Consider the following 5,558-nt stretch of genomic DNA (forward strand, 5'->3'; position numbering starts at 1 on the left):
ATTAATACCATCAATTTCCCCAGTGGCTCCTGCTTCAGCATTGAAATAAATATCATTGACATTTCCATCACCTAGGTCTTTCATATCTATCTGATTCATCTGAGATTTGAGCCACTTACATCTCCTTCAAAAGACATTAAGTTAGAGGTCTGAAGGTACCGTTCTGTCACAAAGTCATCCAGCTCAGCATCGCTAATGAGTGTGCCTCTCTTCATGCCTTCATCAATATTGAAGTAGTCTAAGTCAAGCCATCTGCTCACATTCTACCTTTCCTCCCCTCTCTTTAGGTACTGTCTGAAGAAGTGTACTTTTGCATTTTTTTCTCTTTCATAAGATCAGCCTGCCTGAATGGCTCCCTGTCTAAAACAGCGCTCTTCTGCGTTTCTTCACGCACCATCCCTGTATGTTGTATGTAATCCTTGGGTTCCTTTTGAGATAAATAATCACAGTGTCAGGCTGGGAATTTAGCTCAGTGGTTCCAGCACTTGCCTCGCAAGCACAAGTTCCTGAGTTCGATCCCCAGTACCAAAACAATAATAATAATAATAATAATCACTGTGTGCTTTACTGTCAATGAGGGAGCAGTGCAAAGAGCCAGGTCCTGGAAGACAGGACAACTTGGAGGGTGTATCTTCACTGGAAACATGGAGAGCTGACAGGGAATCGTGGATTGCATCACTATTATCTTTAAGGTCTAAATTTCTCTTAAAAAAAAAAAATTTCTCCAGTCTTCTTTTGCAGATTGTTACATAGACACAAGACTTCTATCTCCCTGACAGGAAAGGTCAGGTGATTTGAAATTTTCAGCTTTTGAGTTTGAGTCACTTAGGCACAAACTTTCACTTTTTGGAAGACTTATGCAAGGCAAAGCACTTAGGCTTCATATCTACTTCCTCTTTCACCAAATCTATTTCCTGTTTCACCAAACAGCCACTACCTTTTACTAACTCACATGACAGGCTTGGGTTATCTTTGGTATCACAAACTCTGGAACCCTGCTGAGTCAAAACAGAGGCCATGTTACAGTCAACATCTGGGTCTAACTGACTAGAGATCTTTTCATCCTTTGAATTTTCTGTTCCATCATATTGACAGGAGTCTGAAAGTGTCCTATCTACTTTTATTCCTGATACTTTGGTACCACCAATTTCTCTGTTCTGTAAGTCAGAGCTGACATCATTCTGCTCTTCTGTGACAGGACCATTCCCATGGTCTGGCTATGGGACAGAGAGAGCATCTGAAACTGCAGAGGAACCCAATCCAGTCAGAGAATCTGCATTAGCCTTGAAGTCATCTGGTATCTGGGCGTAATTTTTTGTGTGTGTGTGCCGTGGATCGAACTTGGGACCTTGTGCTTGCCCGGCAGGCTGCGGAACCACTGAGCTAAATCCCCAGCCCTGGCAGTAATTTTTTTTTTTTTTTTTTTTTTGTGGGTACCGGGGATCGAACTCGGGTCCTTGCGCTTGCGCACCAGGCGGCGAAAGCACTGAGCTAAATCCCCAGCCCCAGTAATTTTTAAATATCTTCTTCACTATTAGTTGCATAAGCCATTACCCGTGTCACTTCTCAGGTCACGGACAGGTTTATTACATCTCACGTATGAAGGCTGGACATCATCTGAAGCCCCACCATCCATGGAAGAAAGGAGATCCGGTCCTGTTACATTTTTCTCATTTTGTAGAGAAGTTAGTCCCTGGAGTGCTTTTTCACTGAAGGAAATCTCGTTTGCTTCCTCGCATGTTTCTGAGGTGGCCTAACTACCAGCACATTGCCCGTCCTGTGGTAGCAGTAAAGGTGGCTGTGACAGAGCCACCTCTGAAGGAACTGAACGGCGGTTAGAATCACATGCGTTCCGAACATGTTGGAGATAATCCAAGGGGCTCTGTTCAAAGTCATCAAGGAATTTGTCCAAGTCGCTGAGGCCGCTGTAAAATAATTGTCCATCCTACCTCTAGACTTGCTCAGAATTTAATTCTTGAACTTCTCCCGACATCTCTGCTGAGGGTGACTCTCCGCACTGCCGAGGAGAGGGATGAGAAGCTACCCAGGCCAGTGTCTCCCAAGTGCGGGATGTGGACTCCGGCCAGGCTGGATACAGTTTCATCTTTAAATCGGACACGAAGATGCCAAGTTCAAGCCAGCATGTGGTGGTGCACACCTGGAATCCCAGCACTCAGGGAGGCTGAGGCAGGAAGACCACAAGTTGTAGCCCAGCCTCGGTAACTTAGCTACTTAGTGAGATCCTGTCTGAAAATTAAAAAAGGGCTGGGGATGTAGCTCAGTGTGAAGGCCCTGGGCTTAATCTGTCCTACAGCCACACACACACACACACACACACACACACACACACACGCACGCACGCACATACAGAACCCAAACTCCCAGGTTTGTTGAAGCAGCAAGACTGGGGCCCAGAATTCCACCCAAGGAATGGCACTTGTGTTTCCAGCCCCAGCGACAGTCCCTGGCACTCGGTGGGTGCTCAGCTCCTACACTACCAGCTGAACTCCATCGGGGAACACATGTGTTATGGCCCTAAAATAAGGCAGCAGTGGCGGCCAGCCAGAGGCTGCTCTGTATCTTTAACACCCCCGGCTCCCGCCCTCCCCACCCCAGGATCCTGTTGGGACAAAACTTCTTGGCTCAGTGGGTTGAAAAGGAGTCAGAGCTGTGCTGCGTGAGTCGCTGGGCCCACTGACTCACTTCCGCCTTCCGGGACGGTGAGGCCCTGAGGGACACAGGTGGGCACTGCTGCCCAGTCCGAGCCTCCTGTCCCCACCCTGGGGGTGACCTGGGAAGGGCTGTGGGGACACTTGCTGCCCATTGAAACCTGCCTGCTAGTTCAAGCAAAGCTAAGGAGGCCGCCATCGTGGGGTAGGTGGAGGGGCCACCCAAGGCTGCGGCGCTTATGGAGTTTGGGGGTGCGGAAAGCATCCCTCCTTATGATGGCTTCCCTGCGTTTCATTCCCAGATCCCAGGAATTTTCACCTTGGGTGAGGGCTTTGCCTCCTGAAAGCTCCTGTTCACGAGCAGGGAGCCCTCCCTACCTGGGAGTGAGGGCACAGGATATGACAGCATCACTGCCGCCAGGGCTCCAGGCTAGGATGAGTCAGGGCCCGTGAGGTGGGGGTGCCAGGGAAGGACTAGGAGGAAGAAAGATTTAGGGGGGCTGCTTGGAGGGCAGGGCAGGGGTCCCACACAGGCCCCTGGGGGCCCCTCTCTGGTTAACTGATGGCACCTCCGGGACAATGGCGAATTGTCCTGGGAAACAGTACCCCCAGGGCCTCAGCCTTTGCCATCCGGTGCTTCTGGACCTCAGGGACTCCCCGAGTGGAGGAGCCAGATGGGACCCGAGGGATGTCAAGGCCACTCCTACAAATGGCAGAACCCCTCGGGGTGGCAGCCCTGACGGGGGTAGCTCAGAGGCAGAGTAGGCACAGCCCAACTGGACTGCAGAGACAGAGACAGGGCGGTGGGGAGCAGGTGCTGTGGGGAAGACAAGGACAGAGAGATCCAGGGCCCAGGGTGGGACAGAGATCCGAGCTCAGGCTCAGGAAGACACGGCGGGCCCAGGGTTGGCTTCAGGACGCTGGCCCCGGACCAAGGGGAGCAGATGGTCTCCAGGGATGGAGCTGACAGCCTGGCAGAACCACGCTTTGCCTGGGGAAGTCAAGACCACCTGGGGCCTGATGGGAGGGGCTCTCCTGATGCCTGCGAGGGGCTGTGGAGATGCACATGGCCTCACAGATGTCTGGGGACACTGTGGCCAGGAGCTAGTGGGTTGCTGGGGTAAGGGCACAGAGGGTAAGGACAACCAGTGAGTCTGTAGGAACCCCAGGGCCTGCCAGGTGGAGCTGCAGGACCGGCTGGCAATCTTTCAAAGCCCCAGGATGGGTCCGGGGCAGGGAGACCACAGCCGCAAAGGAACCCCAAGGAAGTCCACCCCAAACTCACCAGCAAAGAGAGATTCTTTGAGTCCTTCCCCTGTGTCATTGATTGGACCAGGCTGGCCTGGCTCCGTATGACCAGGCTGGGCCACAGGCTGAGCAGTCCCCCAAGATGGCCCCCAGGTCCCCATTCCCACAGGCCCCAGAGCCGCCTTTCCTCCTCCCAGCCCCCTTGTTCTAGCTCTCTAGGCAGCCTTCCCTCGATGGCTCTCTTGCACACCCACACACCCCACCGTGTGCAAACAGGGCCTGGGCCCTGGGCCACAGGCAGGCAAAAGGCCCTTTACCCCAAGACACGTTAGATCCGACTCACCTCTCAGCCTCCCTTCCTTTATTTGCAAAGAGGTGGTAATCATGTGGGCTCTCAGGCTTGTAGGGGGTAAACTGAGGCCAGACATGGGAAGCAGCCCAGAGTCCAGGGACAAGGAGTCAGAAGAAAGTGGGCATCCTGGAAGACTTCCCGGAGGAAGCACCTAGAGAGAAGCAGACTGAGAAAAGGAGTCCCAGGTAGGGCTGGGGATTTAGCTCAGTGGTTCTGGTGCCTGCCTCAAAAGCGCAAGGTCCTGAGTGCGATCCCCAGTACCAAAAAAAAAAAAAAAAAAAAAAAGGAGTCCCAGGGGGATGGAGGGGGAGAATGGGATAAAATAAAGTAAAATTTATTTTTTTAAAAAAAGAGGGCTGGGGATTTAGCTCAGTGTTTCCGCCACCTGCCTTGCAAGCACAAGGACCAGAGCTTGATCCCTGGTACCAAAAAAAAAGAAAAGGAGTCTCAGTTCTATTGGGAGTCTCATGGTGCTAGGCCCTTTATGTCTATGTCTCCTTTCCTCTTCACAACAAGCCTGGGAGGTTAGTCGTGTTCTACCCTTTCCAGAAGAGGAGACAGACAGAGGCCTGGCCTGGGTTTGTGGCATCCCCAAGACACACAGCACTGGGGAGAAGGACCCTTATGGGGTCTGCCAGGCTCCAAGGGCAGGGTTCTGCCTGCCAAGGGATAGCAGAGGCCGAGGCTGGTGGGAGGACTCAGCCAGGAGGCCATGGGCAGGGAGGAAACTCACCAGAAGCAAGGAGCATGTGGCAAACAAGTGTGTCAGGAAATGACCCGGCCCAGGGCCCTTCCTCCCGGCCCGCCCTGTGCCCCTGGCGCTCCCTCCAAGGGACAGAGAGAGCTGGGCCCGAGTCCAGGGGATGGCGCAGCACAGCAGGCAAGACGGGAGGGCCCAAAGCCCAGATGCGCTCTGCCAGGCCACCTCCCCGTGTCCCTGTAGGAGAGACAGGGCAGGGACCCTGGGCTCTTTTCCTGTTCGCCTCAGAAGAGCTCAGCCTGGGGCAGGCCCAGGAGAGGCACACAGTGACAGTGACTGTGAGTGAGCGGAGACGCAGCCAGCGTGGTCACAGCTGCCAGGCAGGGGGCGAAGAGGCTGGGTCCCCGCATGGCCTCTGCCACAGCTAATGGCCCCCGTGAGGTGCAGAAAGCCCCTTCTTCAAATCACACAGCCGTCCTGGAGCCTTCCAGCTCAGACATTGCAGTTCTACTCATTCCTTTACTCACTCACTAACTTGTTATTTCAGTGAAGGGCAGAGCTCGGTAAATATATTTTGGTACAGATGAAG

At 53.3% G+C, this 5,558-nt stretch overlaps 1 long non-coding RNA gene and 1 pseudogene across 1 annotated transcript; both read right to left on the reverse strand.

Moving 5' to 3' along the window:
• Nucleotides 1-361: 361 nt before the first annotated feature.
• On the reverse strand, nt 362-1,681 carry LOC106010620 (zinc finger FYVE domain-containing protein 16-like; annotated as a pseudogene).
• A 368-nt stretch (nt 1,682-2,049) lies between these two features.
• LOC147821026 (uncharacterized) lies at nt 2,050-5,147 on the reverse strand. The gene is made up of 3 exons (XR_015447757.1): nt 5,003-5,147; nt 4,261-4,420; nt 2,050-2,182 (listed from the first exon to the last, which is right to left on the reverse strand). It is a non-coding gene; the product is annotated as an uncharacterized LOC147821026 (long non-coding RNA).
• Nucleotides 5,148-5,558: the final 411 nt, after the last annotated feature.

The sequence above is a fragment of the Heterocephalus glaber genome, unplaced genomic scaffold (assembly GCF_053883595.1).
Source record: "Heterocephalus glaber isolate CG9 unplaced genomic scaffold, H.glaber_assembly_v1.0 deba00001773, whole genome shotgun sequence".
NCBI lineage: Eukaryota > Metazoa > Chordata > Mammalia > Rodentia > Bathyergidae > Heterocephalus > Heterocephalus glaber.